General features: G+C 41.7%; 1 pseudogene; it reads right to left on the bottom strand.

Moving 5' to 3' along the window:
* Window positions 1-205: 205 nt before the first annotated feature.
* Window positions 206-1,033, bottom strand: LOC122814144 (annotated as a pseudogene).
* Window positions 1,034-17,400: the final 16,367 nt, after the last annotated feature.

The following is a 17,400-nucleotide window of genomic DNA, read 5'->3' as shown; positions in this document are numbered from 1 at the left end:
CTGGCAAGCACACATTAGCTCACAACAACATGGTGCTTCAGTTAAACAAATTATTCTGAATGGCACAAGTCTCCCCAGACATCAGTATTTCCTTTCTTTAAAAATCTATATAAATATTAAATTGCATAATTGTATCATAATAAAACAACAGGTAAAATGGCTATTTTCACTCCTGTTGACTCTTCTTCCATTCTGCTGATGTCCATTAAATGTCACCACCATGGGCATGTTTCTTGCACAATGGCTTATCTTTCTTTGAGAAGAAGGCCTGCCCTTCTAATGAAGTACAGCAAAAAGAACATACAAAACAGGTGTCATGCCAGGTATAGCCTAAGGCTTCTAAGAACTTGTCACCGGCCTCAATTGAGAATTCACATCCATGACACATGGTACCGAACAAACTGTAGAAATCTGTCTCATAGTAAGGTTCACCATCCTCCATGTGAAAGACGTTATTACGGATCAGTCTATGACAAACAACACAGATGAAACAGCCAACATGCCAAGTCTGTTTTAAGGCATTGATGACCTCACCAAGTATCTATCTCCGACAGCGGGTGCATTCTGGTGCAAAGAACTGCTCATAGCAACGCTCACAATAGATGAAGCCCTTTTCCTGGACAAATCCAAGATCAGCCATTGAGGTTTTGCAGTGGGCACAGTTAAACTCCTCTGGATGCCATGACTTCCCTACGGCCATAAGGAATGGACCCCTTATGACAGAGTTGCATTCAGCACACATGGGTGTCCTTTTGCCTGCAGGAATATGCTCAGCCCTCTGTACCAATGTATCCTAGTCCATTGGCTGGGGCTGCGGAGCAGGCCTATTACCTGTACTCCATACCCCCTGCTTAGCAGGAGAGTTTGATGACCATCCAGATGGCATTACATGTTCAGACATTGCAGTGGCCTTTGGCATGGCCTTTGGCATACTATGACCTGCTTGGCTGGCAGACTGCGGACCTGTAACTTTCCCTGTGCCTGGGCCTCTACAACTCTGGAAAGTGGAAACAGTTGCTGCATTGGAATACATTGGCAATTTTGTTTTTGAAACTAGCTTTGTAGGATTTCAGCTTCTCACTCAGGATGACCAGGGAGTTCCTCCAATCTTTCTTCTGTTGTAGAGTTTGTTTATGGCAGGGGACCACCAGATTGGCTTTCTTTTTTTGGAGGATAGCATCTTGGTTCTGTTGGGAATAGCACGATCCATGCACTTGTGTAAGTGCTTATAAAGTGCATTTGGTAGGATTCAGCAGTCATACCTCTATTGTCCGTCTGCATGGGTGTCGTGAAGTTTGCCACTTCTGTCTTAAAAAGCGTGGAGTTGGCTTTGGAGAAATTTGTTACGGTGGTTTCCCTAATAGGGGGTGGGGGCAGGATGTGGATGTCTAGGGTGATTAGCTTGTGGTTGGATCTGACCAACAAGGAATTGACCTCTGGTGTAGACACCGGTCACCCATGTTGGTAATGACCAGGTCTAGAATATTACTGCCCCTGGTGGGGGTGTGGATAAGTTGATCCAAGACATTGGAATTTACGAATTCCAGAAAACGTTGAGCAAAAGAGTTGGTACATGAGTAGTTTTCCCAGTTAATGGTGGGGTAGTTGAAATCGCCCATTATTAGGGTGTTGGGTTGTACCCTAATAATTTTCAGTGTATCAAGAAATGAGGAGTGGGAATCCTGTGACATGGTGGGGCATCTGTAGCAAGTTGCAGTTTAGATTGTGGTGTTGCCCAGAGTTAGTTGCACTTGGATAATCTCGGATGCATTATGCTGAACAACTAGCCTGGAGGTGTGAATATCCTTAATGAATATGGACACGCCTCCACCTTTAGTGTTTCAGTCCAGGTTAGGTGGCCGAAATGTGTGGTATGAATTATAGCCTGGTAATGCAGGGGTGCTCTCTGGAGCCTTGAACCAGGTCTCTATCACTGCACAGATGTCGATGTTCTCCATTTTAAGGAGTGCCTCGAGTGAATGCATTTTGAGGTTAAGACTTCTAGCACTGAGTAGCATTACCCTCGGATTTTGCTTGCTTGTACCTGTTATGGTGGTGAATTTGTCATTTGAACCTTGCCTAAAAAGGCACTATATGGGTGGCAAGAGCCTTAGCCAGTATCTGGAATCCCAAGGGCGACAGGTGCAGGCCATCTCTGGCAAAGCATCGTGGTCTGTCGATCATGTCATCCCAGGCAGACAGATACTGGATCCCCTTAGAATGACACCAGAAGCTTAGCCAATTGTTGTAGTCAACCATTTTGTCCTTGTACTGTGGTATCATTCTGGGTGATGGCAGGATGCTACTCAGGGCTAGGGTCATACCTGCCTAGGATACAAGATCGGAGAGCTCCTCCATGTCTCTTTTCATGTGGTCCAGGAAGGTATGTCTCAGGTCATTCACACCAACATGGACAATGACAGAGTTATATTTGTACTTGTTGTGGAGTGACCTGAGTGCGTGCATTATGTGGTGGATCCTGGCACCCGACAGTAACTTTCTTCTTGTTTAGCCTGGTGAGTGAAACATCAGTGTGCCTGACTATAGAGTCACCTATGACTAGAGTGTTGGGTACGTTGTTATGCCTTATGGGCTGTGGTTGAGTGGCACACTGAGTTTGTGGGCTATGTGTCATTTGGGTTGTGTTGGGGGTGGAGGTTGCTTGCTTTTCTGCTTTGAAGGTCTCTGTTGCTTGAGCAGACTTTTATTGAGAGCCTCCGCGAATGTAGGTGTGTGTTTTGTGTTTCTATGTCTCTGTTTTGGAGGTGTAGGTTTTGAGGGACTATGTGATGAGTGTGGTGTGGTGCAAGTGTTTACCTTCTCCTCTTGACTGTCTAGTCCAGTCTTGGGCGAAGAGAGCTTTGCTTCCAGTTTGGGTATATAAGTGCATCTCTTACAGGTTGTAGTGTTGGGTGGTAGGAGGAGAAGGTTGTCTGTGTACATGCGGCAATTGCTGCATTGCCCCAAGATGCCCAAATTCATCAGGTAGACAGGAGAAAACACCAGGAGCTGACCCTTAGACATGCCTGAATAGGTGGTTATTTATTAAGTACTAAAAACTTTTTTCCTCTAGACAAGTGAGGAAAGTTGAGTGCTGTAGTAATTTGTAGCTTATTTAGTGCTTACAATGAGTTCTGAACAAGTGCTGAGCTCAAAGAAACATATTTGAGTGCTAAAAACTGGCTAGTTCTAAGGGAAAATTTGACGAGCAGACTTTATGGCGCCGGAAATAGTTTAACCCTAGGTAAGCAACGATGCATAAAGTGCATTATTTTTAATATAACAGTAGCAAATGAGCAAACTGATTTAAACAAAATAACCAATTAACCAATAAAAAGCTAAAAACTGAACCCCATTCCAGCATTCTTCGATCAGACAAGTTCTAACTGCACACTCCTGCCACTAGGGTGCAGGGGAACCTTTTCCAAAAAAAGATGGTCTTGATTAGTGCTTAAGTTATACAAACAAAGCTAGATTCAGCAGGTCTGAATTTAGTCTATGCTACAGCAAACAAGACATACCAATTTCATAAAGAAACAGTTCAAATAAGCAGTCACAATAAACCTTTAACCAGAAACTCCCAGCTCAGAAGGGCAGACTCTACCCTCTCCTCCCACAAGAGTGCAGACCACACCTTCCTAATGTAAAATAACTGGCCCGAAGCCCAAGTGCTTAAACCAGAACTAATACACTTTTAGAATAACAGACACTAAGCCTTCAATCAGCAACTCCCACCTTAGAAGGATGTAAGCTACCTGTCCTGCCACAACATTGCAGACCACAAACCTTAATGTAAAACAACTGGTCTGAAGCCCAAGTGCTTCAACCAAAGGCTTAGAATAACAGTTACAATTTAATCGGACTACTAACAAGCAGTAATAAATGCAGCAGAATACATGCAATTAAGTACTTTTAAGAACAAGCAGCAAAAGCAAAATAAAGTAATAAAGTAGGAAGAAACACAAATACAGTAAAAACAGATGAATAAAGTGCAAACAAATACTTCATCAGGTTTGTGTGTGAAAAACATATCATAAGATGAATGAACACATCTATACATCTACAAGTGAAAACCTGAGTAAGCTGAAAACCATAGCTATAATTGCCAAGGTGTAAATACAGTGAAAAACGTTAAAAATAAAAATAAAGCATTAAGGCCCTGGGGATCTGTTCAAATGTAGCATCTAACTAAGAAAGCACTTAGTATGAATGAGTAAAAGTGCACTCAAGAGTATCAGAAAACATCACCAATGTCAGTTGTTTTTATTGTAAAATATTTATGTTTGATATTTGTTTGTAACAATATTGGCATGTAATGTTAGCATTAATCAGTCCCACACCAGATTTTTAATAGTCTTTTAAACAGTGAGACAGTTTTTTAGTTCTAGTATGGTTTTTAAGGAGCAATAATAATTAAGCCCTGGTTTTCTAAAAGAGTTCAGTTTCAGTTGCCACAGTAGTTCACGTTTTTCTAAAACCTTAGGGATGTCTCTTTCCATTTCCAAAAGGTCCACATGGTCAATAATTTGAAATTTAAAGTTAGTGTGCCTTTTGTGTAGCTGCAGGTGTGGTGCCAGTATGTTATTCTTGCACTTGGTTCTAATTTCAGAGAGATGGCCAGAAATCAAATAATTCTTTTAAGTCTGTTGAGCATTTCCCCACATAAAATGCTTCCCAGTCATTGCAGCTAGCCCTGTAAACCACCTGCATTGAGTTAGTCACCTCCTGTGTTGGTTTCAATCAGTTTCTTTAAATAAGGGCAGAAAAACATGTCTCCCTCCTGTATGTACTGACAAAAGACCTAGTTGGCTCCACACTTACTGCCGCATGTATCCTATGGTCTGAGCCTACATTCAACCCAACTCCTGATGTTTCTGTCTTTCATTTACAAAAAGATAGGAGCTTTTCCAAGGATGTCCATTAAATATGAGCTTTCAGTAATTATATCCTAATTCTGTCAAATAATGTAAAAAGTCAAGATAAAACTGTCTTTAGAGTTGCTGTCCATTGATTTCTTTAAAACCCTCCTTTACGGACTGTTAAGTGCTGGTGCATTTGTACTTTTTAGCTCAATTATAGGTTCCAGAATGCTTCTTAACATATTGCTTTCATATCCCCTCACCAAAAAATCATTTTAAGTTCATTTAGGTTCTTAAGGAAGGGTCCCATTTTCATGGTGATCCTGACCAACCTAAAGCCCTGGGACTTAACAACGTTATATTTTGTCCTGGTGGGATGGAGACAGTTATTATGTAGCAAGAGGTTTACTCTGGTAGGTTCTCTGTGAAGACCTGTGTTCATTTAACTTTGGTCCAAGTCTTTAGTAATCTGCATATCTAAGAAGACTGCCGAGGTGAGGCTGTGGGAAGAGGTGAAATACAGGAAGCTGGTGGTTTGATTCAGATAGTTGATAAAATCTTCTAATTTAGCACGGTCTCCTTAACACACATAAAGATATCAACAATAAAGTGCAAATACACTGTGATATGTTGCATGTATTCTCTGTTGTTAAAAACATAATCCTCCCACTTGCCTAGGGCTATGGCTAGTCTAGGGGTCATAGCTGCCCCCCCCCCATGACTACACCAGTCTTTTGTTTATAGCAATTCCCACTAAATGTAAAAAATGTAGCTAAGCACCATATCCAAAAGTTTACATGTTCTTTCATGTTGTGGTGGTGTGCCACTGTTTTTCTTGTACGAATCAATCACTGTTTCAATACAATAATTACGTGGAAGCTCATTATATAATGATTCAACATCTGTTGTTAATAAAATGCTATCAGCATCAATTGTAATGTTTTTTATTTTCCTTAAAAAAATCATTAGAGTCCTTTATGTGTGAAATGCTCTTCTCAGCCAGAGGTTGTAACACAAAATCCAGGTAGATGGAAGCAGCTTTTGTCAGAGCCCCCCCTCCCCCACCCCACACTTGCAACCACTGGCCTGCAAGGACGGTTTACTTTATTTTTATGTGGCTGAGGGATTCCAAAGAATTTAGGCAAGCCCCCCCGAAGGTGTCTGTAGATAGTCAAACAAGGTATGCGTTAACAAACCATCATCATAAAGTGCAGTCAAGGCTGTGTACCAGTTGTTGCAAGATACCTTAATCTCTTCTTAAGTGAAAGACTTATAATAGTTTGTGTCACTCAGCATTTCTTCTATCCTCTGGTTATAGCAGTTGGTATCAGTAACAACAATGCCCCCTCCTTTGTCAGCCTTCATAACCCATCGAGACTTATCTCTGCCTAACTCTAACAATGCTTTGTCCTCACCTTTGTTAAGGTTCTAGAACTTTCTCCCCACTGATTTTTGCACCACTTTCCTGATGTCCATTTCACGTTTGACTGCAAAGGCTGCTAAAGTTTGTTGTAAGGAAGGGCAGTAATTACTGGGTCTTTTTATTATTTCTTCCATAAGTTTTTTCTCAGTGGTATCAGATTTGTCATGGTACAGAACTTTTAGATTCAATTTTCTGACATAGGATTTTAAATCAACCAATACCTGTGCTGTGTCAGACTGCAGTGGGGAGCAATCCCTTTGAAAACACACTAATCTCAATGTCAATAAGTTCTTTTTTGGCGTGATGCCAGACAACGAGTAAGTTAATAGTATGGCTGGTTTCTCCTTTTAGTTCTGGGTCCTGTGGTATAGTTGGGCACCCCCAAGTATTTAATTTCCCTCACTCCTGCCCATTGCTTGGTTCTCTTGTCTTCCACAGGGGGTCTGTCTGAGGTTGAGGATCTTTGACATTCCTCTTGTGCCCTCTGGAATCTAGAGGGATTGTAGTGGTAGTCTTCCTGGTAACTCTGATAGCATTTTCCTCCTCTGGAGCTTTGACTCTGCCCTGGTAATGGTATTGGTACTGGTCCTGCTGTTGGTGTTGTGGATGATATCTGTACTGATGGTACTGTCCCTCTTTGTGGTGTGGATCTCAGTGTTCCAGATGCTACTCCTGGTATCTGTGCTGTCTTTGGTCTCAGTTGTCCTGTCAGTTCTGGATCTGCTGTTAGTTCTGGTTCAGGTGTTCTTCTACCATATCTTGTTTTTGCCCCAGTATAGGTTGCACACTGGGTTTTCTGAGACTTCGAGGGATACCACGGATTTTTTTTTTGAGTGTCAGACTTCAAATGCTTCAGAAAATGCATGCTAACAAATGATGATATTCTAGCAATTTTCTAAGTTTATAAAAGCAATATTAGATTCATAGGTTCATACTAGGCTATCTGCCCAAGGGCATTTATAAGCCTAGCCCATAGTTATGTGGCTTTCGCCACCCCTTTAGTTTGAATAAAACTATGCCTATTATTTTGCTGTGCCTCTGTCAAGCAGTGACACTGAAGTAATCCCTGGGGTATATCTGCGATCTCCCATCCATTGGTCAAGATTCCTCTTGAAAAAGGCCAGCGAGGTGCTCTGCCTCACATGTACCGGGATTTTGTTCCACAGCATAGGAGTCTCTGGGTAATGAATCTGTCCCTCCAGCACGTTCTATTAATAACCGTGTCAAGGTTTAAGTCTCCGCCCTTGTGGTTCTGAGGGATCTAGATTTTTGAAGTGAAGCATATTCATCAAATCTGGGTTTGACATGGCCTTATATGTCAGGCAAAGGTCACCTCTGAGCAAGCGGTATGAGACTGAATAGAGCTGGAGTTCTTTCAGTCGGGCAGCATAAGACATATTTTGAGACCCTTTATCCTTTTGGTGAGGAACTTTTGGGGCCTTTCCAGCTGCTGCAGGTGTCGGGTCAGATACATTCCGAATGGGGCATTGTACTCAATCATATGTCTAATGAGTGATGAGTACAGGGCGATGACCTCCCTTGATCTAGATGTGAATCCCTTCATGATCAGGTGGGCAATGTAGAAGGTTTTCCTGACTACTTTAGCAACATGAGTGTCAAACGAAGGCTAGTGTCAACCTGGGTCCCCAGGTCCCTGATGACTTCTTCTGTGCTCAGTGGATTGCCACCTATATGGTAGCTAGGGGTAACCTTGTTTTTCCTGAAGGGTATGACTATGCATTTCTTGGTGTTTAACTTTAGGCCATGGCTCTGGCACCAGTTATCCGTTTCTGTGAGGCCCTTCTGAAGGATATCTGTGTCAGAAGTGTTTTCGACTATGGCGCCCAGTTTGCAGTCATCTGCAAACTTTGTCAGCCATAACCCTCCTATGTTTGCTTGTACTTCAGAAAAGTAGATGCCGAACAGGAGTGGACCCAGGACTGAGCCCTGTGGGACACCACTTGTGACAGGCTTTGAGTCTGACATGGCTCCAGCAACTCTGACCCTGTGGGTTCTGTCACTTAGCCAGTTTGCAACCCATCTTGTGATGTATGGGTTTACATTCAAGCTGATGAGTTTTTCGATGATACCTGAGTGGGGTATTATGTCAAAGGCCTTTGCCAGGTCGAGGTAGGCTGTATGGACTGCCTTTCCCTCATCAATGGCCTTGGTGACTGTTTCGAAAAAGTCAACCAAGTTTAAAAGGCATGATTTGCCTTTGACAAAGCCAAACTGGGTTGGATCCAAAGTCTGCAACTTCCCTATGTCTTTATTTATGAGTTCCATTATGATCCTCTCCATGGCTTTGCAGATAAGGCTTGTCAAGCTAATGGGACGGTAATTTCCAGGGTCGGTGGAGGCACCGCCCTTGTGAAGTGGGACCACAGTCGCGTCGCCACTCCTTGGGTACGTATCCTGAGGTGATGCTAAGATTAAACAGCTGTCCTAACTGCGGGTTTAATTCCTCATTGAGTTCGTGGATCACACAGCCGGGGACACCATCCGGTCCCATGGATGCTGTGTTTTTTGCCTTGGAGAGAGCAATTCTCACCTGGGCGTTGGAGATGTTTGGGGGGCTACAATCCTCTGGTATAGATATCTCTCCTTTTGGGGGAGGGGAGAAGTTTGCACTGAACCTGTCAGCCAGTATGTTGGCAATGTGTGTAGGTTCAGTAATCTTCACATCATTTTGAACTAATTCTGAACATATCTGGGAGTTTCCTCCTAGGTTTCTAACATAGCTAAAGAAGGCCTTATGATTGTCTTTTGTGTCCTTGGCGATTTTTCTCTCAAAATTTGCCTTGGATGATTTTATGAGGGCTCTTAGTTTTTTACTTATGATGATCAAATGTGCCTTACCTTTCAAGGATTTTGCTCTATCTTGTAGTAGTTTCCTCCTTTTGTTGTAGAGCTTGTTTATGGCTGGGGTCCACCAGACTGGACGCTTGCCTTTGGTATAAAGAGTCTTAGTTTTGTTTGGGATTGCCTGATCCATGCAGTCCTGTAGGTGCTGGTAGGAGGCATTTGTAAGTGATTCAGCGGTTTGAGTAATGTTTACCACTGGCTCAGGGGCCTTAAAGGAGACCACACTAGTTTTTAGAAGTGTGAAGTCGGCTTTTGAGAAGTTTTTCACTGTGGTCTTTTTTATTTCCGGTGGGGGCGGGATGAGGACCTCCAGCGAGATTAGTTTATGATCTGATCTCACCAGTGATGGGTATACGTCCGGTGTTGAACATTGTGATCCCATGTTCGTGATGATGAGATCAAGTATGTTTTCTCCTCTTGTGGGGATGGTGACTAGTTGTTCCATGGCATTTGAGTTTATGAACTTCAGGAACCTTTGGGCTAGAGTGTTTGGGCTTGAGTAGTGTTCCCAGTCTATATTAGGGTAGTTGAAGTCACCTAGTATGATGGTGTTTGGAGATACATTTATCCTCTCCAGTGTTTTCAGGAAGGCCATGTGAGGTTCCTGAGTTTGAGAGGGTGGCCTGTAACATGCTACAAATTGCAGAGCAGTCTTGCCTATGGTTAATTGCACCTGGATGGTCTCCGATGCATCGTGCGTTGCCACCAACCTAGAGGTGTGGGTGTCCTTTATGAATATGGACACCTCCTTTTTGGTGTTGTCCGGATTTTGGGGCCGAACGCATGATATGAGGTGAAACCTGATAGTGCTGGGGTGCTCTCAGGAGCCTTGAACCAGGTTTCTGTCACAGCACAGACATCGATGTTCTCCATACTGAGAAGGGCCTTGAGTGCGTGCATCTTGAGATTGAGACTTCTGGCATTGAGCAGCATTACCCTTAGTTTTTCCTTTTTGTGTTCTAGGGTGGTAGGTTTAGAATTTGAGCCTTGCCTAAAAAGGCACTATGGGGTGGCAAGAGCCTTTGCCAATATCCAGAAGCCCAGGGTGACAGGTGCAAGCCGTCCCTTGTGAAGCAGCGTGGCTTGTCCAGCATGTCATCCCAGGCAGACAGACATTGGATCCCCTTTGAATGACACCAGAATTTAAGCCAATTATTAAAGCTGATCATCATATCACTGTATTGTGGCATCATTCTAGGTGAAGGTAGGATACTGCTCAAGGTCAGGGTCATACCTGCCTGGGCTACATAATCAGAGAGCTCCTCAATGTCTCTTTTCATGTAGTCCAAGGAGGTACATCTCAGGTCGTTGACACCAGCGTGGACAATGACTGAGTCGTACTTGTACCTGCTGTTGAGAGACCTGAGTGCTTGCGTTATGTGGCGGATTCTAGCTCCCGACAGGCAGCTTACTGTGACCTTCTCCTTACTCAGTCTGGTGAGTGGGACGTCAGTGTGTCTGACTATGGAGTCACCAATGACGAGTGTGTCTGGCATTGTGTTTGGCCTTAAGGGCTGTGACTGTTTGACACTCTGACTGTGTGGTCTATGTGTTGCTTGTGTTTGGTCCTGAGGTGGTTGTTGTTTGGGTGTCTGCTTTGGTGGCCTCTGCTGTTTTGGTAGATTTTTGATCAGAGCCTCCGAGTATGTCTTTGTGTGATTATGTGTATGATTTGAAGTTGTGATGATACTATGTGTGACTGGGTATGTAGTGTGTGTGTGGTTACCTTCTCCTCCTGTCTGGTCTTGCCAGTCCTATGTTGAGAGAGCTCAGCCTCCAGTTTGGCCGTATAGTTGCATCTCTCGCATGTATTTCTGTTTTGTGGGAGGAGAGAATTGTCTGTGTACATGAGGCAATTGTAACATTGCCTCAATATTCCCAGGTTCACCAGTTGAGCAGGAGAGCTTACTAGCAACTGATCCCTCGACATGCTAGAAGTAATAGATAAAAAAACTTACAAAAGACTCCGGGGGATGTGGGTTCTAGGCTGGTGGGGTACTATCTATAATAAAAGTGCTTTATCAAGGTGCAAGTACTGTAGGAGCAAGTGCTAGGCTTTAGAGATAGAGAATAGTCTACTTGGGAATCAAGTAGAGATGAACTTTTTAGTTATAGGATACGCTGGTTAGATCAGCAGTAAAGTTCGAGGAAGGTAGTTATAAGGGAAAATTTGAAGAGTGGAATTTAGGTAGCCCAAATAGTTTAACCTTGTTTAACCGCCACTGCTCTTGAGTGCAACAGTGGCAACTCCGTGCTAAATCGCGCTAACGCGTGCTTTATAGCAGGGGGCTGGAAAAAACAGGAAATGACCCAAAATGGCCAACAAATTACTAGTTGCTGTTTCTAACCACTCCTCTGAGGACAAACAAGCAGCTCAGTACTCCCCACTCCCACTGGTGAGTAAAGAAACTACCTCTGGCCACACAAGAAAATGGAGGAACACAGGAACCAAATACAAAGCCCAGGGATCAGCAAAATCTGATCACTGGAACAACTAGCTAGGAAAGTTAAGGAAAGGAGAAGTATTTTTTTTTTTTTTTTTTTTAGTTTTTTTGCAAACAGACAGAAAAAATACAGTAAATGCTTTGTTTTTCGACTAAATTGCTATCAAAGGCTGGTACACTTGAGTGTATTAGCCTGTTTGTTACTTTTAAGCAAAACTTTAGCCAACAAGTGCAATCAACAATTTAAGCACAGAAAAACAGGAAAATAAGGTAATAAAACAGTAATATAGGCACAAACAGTAGTCGAAAAGCTCAAAAGATCGAAAAATGCAAAATAAAAAGTTTAAAAAATACTTATAATCAAGAAAGTTGCTTTTTCTGCTCTCTGCTAGCTTAGGAACTCTGCAGGGGACCACGAGGAGCTATGGCAAGTTCTCTAATGCCAGAAAAGCCCGCCAAAGCGTGCTTTATAGCAGGGGGCTGGAAAAAACAGGAAATGACCCAAAATGGCCAACGAATTACTAGTTGCTGTTTCTAACCACTCCTCTGAGGACAAACAAGCAGCTCAGCACTCCCACTCCCTGGTAAGTGAAACTACCTCCTACCACACACAAAAATGGAGGACACAGGAAAACAAATACAAGCCCAGGGGGATCAGCAAAATCTGATCACTGGAACAACTAGCTAGGAAAGTTTAGGAAAGGAGAAGTATTTTTTTGTTTTTTTTTTTAGTTTTTTTGCAAACAGAGAGAAAAAAATCTGTCCCTATTTTGGGCCTGCAGGCCTGACCCCTTTAAGAGGATAGAAGCCCATTTAATAGCAACTATCATCATTTGTATCCTTATGTAAAGCCATTACAATGACTGTTTCCATACTTTGAAAAGGGACTGTAACCTATGGAGGTTAATGGTGAAATTAGGTTAAAGAACTTAAGCAGAGGTTTGGATACCATATTTGACATTCCCAATAAGGCAACCTTAGATGTTTCCAGGTCCTGTGGAAATTGTTTTTTAACTTTTGGGTGGACTGAGATGACTTGTTCCATAGTGATTCTAAGGATTAGCAAGAAATGTGGAATATTTATAAGTGTGGGTATAGTAAAACTGGCATAGTTTGCCAGCTAGGATATTAGCTATTTTTAGTGTATGAGTGGGCATTGCTGTGGAAAACCTCAGATCATTGTTGAGTGTATTTCTTAACTTGCTGACATAGTTAAAGAAGGATTTACAGTTTCAGAAACTGTTTTTAGTTTATATTAACGCTCAAGCTTCCTGACACACCCTTAAGATCTTTACTAGCTTGCTTGATTGATATGTTAAGGTAGACTGCAACTTATTATAAACATTAAATAGCTTCTTCCTTTTATTATTTAAATTATTTATATGGATATCCCACATACGGGTTTGTGGGTAAATTTCCCTGTGTGTGTTTGATGCAGATTTGGATTGCATTATCGGAACGACTATTTATGTATGAATATAAAGCAAAAGCTCAGACAGCAGATCTAGCAATGGGATCTGTCAAGGAAGGGTTACAGCTGAACTTAGTAGCTAATTTAGTAGTTGTAGAAGGTCCGTTTTTGAGGAGTTCCAAAAACACTGAGGTATTTGCAGGGGTGGTGCCACCTGCTTTAAAGGAAAAAAATGACATATTTGTGGTTTGAATTAACAAGAGACAAGATACACAGGGATATGTGCAAGAAGGGGCTGTATTAGGGAAGGTGGGATCAAAAATACTGATGCCCCTAGTAGGAAGGTTAACTAGTTGTGCAAGGTGGATAACATTCATCAACTCAAGGAAGCACTCAGTGCTGGAATTCAGTTTACAGCAGATAACCGAAGTCACGCTGCACAAAAGTGTTTGGATTTGTGAAGATTTTGGCTAAAGCGGTAAGATAGCCTTTATGGTCAATATGGGCGGTGAACTATAACGACCTATCACGTGGCAATTCACCTAGTTTAGAGTGACGTGGATTTCTAAGGGTTTCATTTTGGAGTTATGAGGAATTTATATGGAGATGATAGTGTCTTTGGGAAGTGCTGATAATCACCCTCAGTTGCCAGTAGGTCTGAAAGTATGCTAGGTGCTAAATTCATGACGAGAGGAAGTGCTTTCATTACAATTGCACCACTTCTCTGTAAGCACAGGTATATGAACGCATTCAAGAAGTGGGGTGGGCCTCAAGGTCAGGTGTTTCTTTGTTAAGGTTCCTGACAGTGAGTAGAGCCTCGTGTTTGCACGGCAGAGTTAAGGGAACACATTTTGTGATGAGTGGGGAAGTCAAAATTCATGCAACAACTTCTCAAATTCTAATGGGAAATACAACTGCTACCCTTACACCTTCCATTTTGTCAGTTTTGTAGTCTGCTTCTCTTAGTAAGGGTTAGTGTTTGCCATTCATTTCAAAAGACTGTAGTAATTTAGTAAGAATTCATTCTTAGGTGTGGGTAATACTGGATTTACTCCTGGCTGGTGCGGCCAATCATGATGGTCGCTCCTGAGTGATCAGACAAAGCCAGCCATGAATAAATCCAGGCATTACCCACACACACAAGTGGATTGTTCCTATTACGCAATGACATCATTTTAGAAAAATGTTTCTACCTTTTTATAAATAATGTCACTGCAGAAACAAACCTTAATGTTCCGCTGCAGCTTGTCCTGTGCAGGACATGTCTGACACATTTATTGCACATGTGCTGAGTATGCTCATGATGATACTGGCACAATACACTGAGAAGAATGCAGTTTCTGTCATTTTTATTTCTAATTTGTGACTGAGGACTGTATATGCATCCTATTGTTTCTGAGAGGGTACATGCGGATTCCCAAAGTCCCATTTTTCATAATATTTTATGATTTTGAAGAGGGTGGACATTTTTCTTCCATCCTTCTGATTGAGGAGTGGATAACATGAGTAACAATCAAAGTGTTGGTCAGATATCTGATTGCCAGCCATCAAGTTAATATATTAAATCAGATAAAATATGTAGCCTGCTTAACATTTAGGTGCATGGAATTCCACAATCTAGGGCCTCTGTTAGTAAAATATTTATTTGGAATGTCAGTCATGAAGTTGCTAGTTCTAATGCAATGAATTTGCTCATAAAAGAAACACCCACAGTAACTGTCCACTGGTTGATAATATGACACTTAGAAAAAAAATTGCATATCACTCCCAAAAGTCTGCATCTCATAATAGGAGATGGTATAATCTCTGTGAATAATCCACTGCTTTAGAAGCTAAAATAATTTTATTTAAAAATGCACTATATCTAGTTTCCTAATACTTCTGATTCTATTAGGGGGGATTAAGAAAAATGCTCTATTGCAGACCTAACTAAAGATTTAAACAGTGTAAGCATAATTTTGGGATGCTGTGAAGAGACAGACCTCAAAATGTTCTTTTTTTTCATTCCCGTTTTCTACCTCAGAATGTTCTTGATAACTAAGTAACTTGGTCTACTATTAATCTTCTCTTTCTTTATTATCCAATTTAGCCACAGCAGGATCACCTGTCTGCATTTGAATGAATAGCAGTAGAGTTTTATGTGTCGAGTTGCCAGCCCGGCCCCCAACTTCCCACAGAAGGCACACTCACACGCACACCTAGGGCCAATTTAAAGTAATCCAAATGCAGCATGTATCTGTGGAGCGGAGGGAGGGAGGGCACCCACACAACCACAGGAGGGACAGGAGGAGCAGACTCAGCAGAAGGCACCCCCCACGAGAGGAAACCGGAGAACCTCTTGCTGGGAGGCGGCAATGCTAACCACTGCACCACCGTGGCCACCCTAACTTGGTCTACTTTTTAGCAGCTTCCACTTACAAGTTTTTTTTTTTTTACAGAGTAAAGACACTATTTGCTGATCGAAAATGAACAATGACAACTTTTTTATATTAAACCTTATATGGGCAGATGTACGCAGTATTCTCTTATCATTGCAACTTTGGTTCATCCAATGTACAGGCCACCTAGAATAGGGTAAATGGAGCATCAAAGAATAAACTTGGCACCCCCAGCAACTGGTTGAACAGCAGTTAGCAGAATCATTAATTAATTTGAAACTGGCCAGTTGAATGACATTAAGCGGAGTGCTCATTTGACTGAAACATATAACAAACCTGAGGTGCAGTTACACTGTGTTTTCTAACAGACACAAAGAACTATACAGAAATATGTGAAGATGTTTACCTGGGTGATTATGAACATGGTAATCACTGTGGTTTCCTGCAAAAACACTTTTAAGACAGTTTTAGTTTCAATTGTATGTTTTCCACTAACTGGGATCCAGGTTTCAGCATCTGTGACTATGTTACATGCTACTCTACCATTTATAAGTAACTATAATAACTGGCCTTCCATGTGTTAAACCCCAGCATGGTTCTCACACCCGGATGCAATTAGTGTTACCCAACACTGTCCATCCTTTGGTGTATTATTTGGTGCCTTTAGTTGTATAGGATTGTATTTATGTTTTGGCATCTGCCATATCTCAGTATTTGCCCTCTTGTTACTCAGTATTGGACATATCAGTGATGAAAACGGATTGTGAGATAAGTTATGTTGCAGTTACTACAGTCCCATCTACCAGTGAGCAAAAAAAAAAAATTCTTGCATTTTCATTTAAGTCCCAATGCACACGATTTGTATTTAATAACCTACGTATAGTTCTCAACGAATCAGGGACACATCTCAAAAGAACCAGAGACAAATCCAGCAGTTATCAGGGGCAATTGGGGACATGTTTAAAATATTAGTACTAATAACTAGAATAATTGCCAGAATAAGAGGCATAGCTCTCAACCAGTTGGGGACAAATATATTCTGGCAATAATCAGGGGCAATCCGGGACACTTAAAATATTAGTACTAATAACCTTAGACATTGATAGTATAAAGATAATATGACAATCATTTTTGAAGTAGAAAAAAGTCAGTAACTCTAATTATTGTCATTATTTAGTGCAGTTCACTAAACTGCGGTGGTGGTGCTGCGGTAGCGTTGTCTTCTCACGGTAAGACGTCCTGTTCGATTCTCAGCTAGAGCGTTTTCTGTGTAAAAACATGCGTGAATGGGTGTATCTTCGGTGAAGGTGGTGCTGCGGTAGCGTTGCCGCCTCACAGTAAGACGTTGTCCTGTTCGATTCTCAGCTAGAGCGTTTTCTGTGTAAAAACATGCGTGAATGGGTGTAACTTCGGTGAAGATTGTGCGTCAGACCTAGCAACTCGGCACGTAAAAATCTACTGCTAATCATTAGCGGATCGGAGTTCCGCTGTGGCGACCCCTAACCGGGAAAAGCCGGAAGATACAACAGCATTTAGTGCAGTTCACTATCTGTTAAAAAAGTCAGCAGTTAAATTTTACAAGGGATTAAAGGGAAACTGCTGAACTATGTGACTCAAAGTCAAAATCAGGGACAGTTGAGAGGTACGAACCAACCTACCGTTAACCTCATGTGTTAACAAGAAAGAAGAACCGTACTGGACTAGTACTTTGCGAGGACAGTCCCTCTTTCAGTTCTCTGTGGGCAGTTGCCTCTGCAAAAAAAAAAAAAAAAAAAAAATGTCCTGGTGATTTTTTACAAAAAAATTTTTTTATATTTTTATTATATTGTAGTGATGAAGTTTATTCTGTGTATAAAAAAAATAAATAAATGTTATAAACAGAATAATAAATAAAAAGATAAAAACTAAGATTAACTTTTTTTTTAAAAAAAAATGTGAAGTTCTGTCCTTTGTACTGGCCATGGGTATGGTTCGCCGAGTAAAATCTGACGTTTGTTCCAAAAATGTCCCACTTTGGACA

Source organism: Protopterus annectens, chromosome 10.part0 (assembly GCF_019279795.1).
Source record: "Protopterus annectens isolate FY-2018-M chromosome 10.part0, PAN1.0, whole genome shotgun sequence".
Taxonomy (NCBI): domain Eukaryota; kingdom Metazoa; phylum Chordata; order Ceratodontiformes; family Protopteridae; genus Protopterus; species Protopterus annectens.
This window is presented reverse-complemented; position numbering and strand designations above follow the sequence as displayed.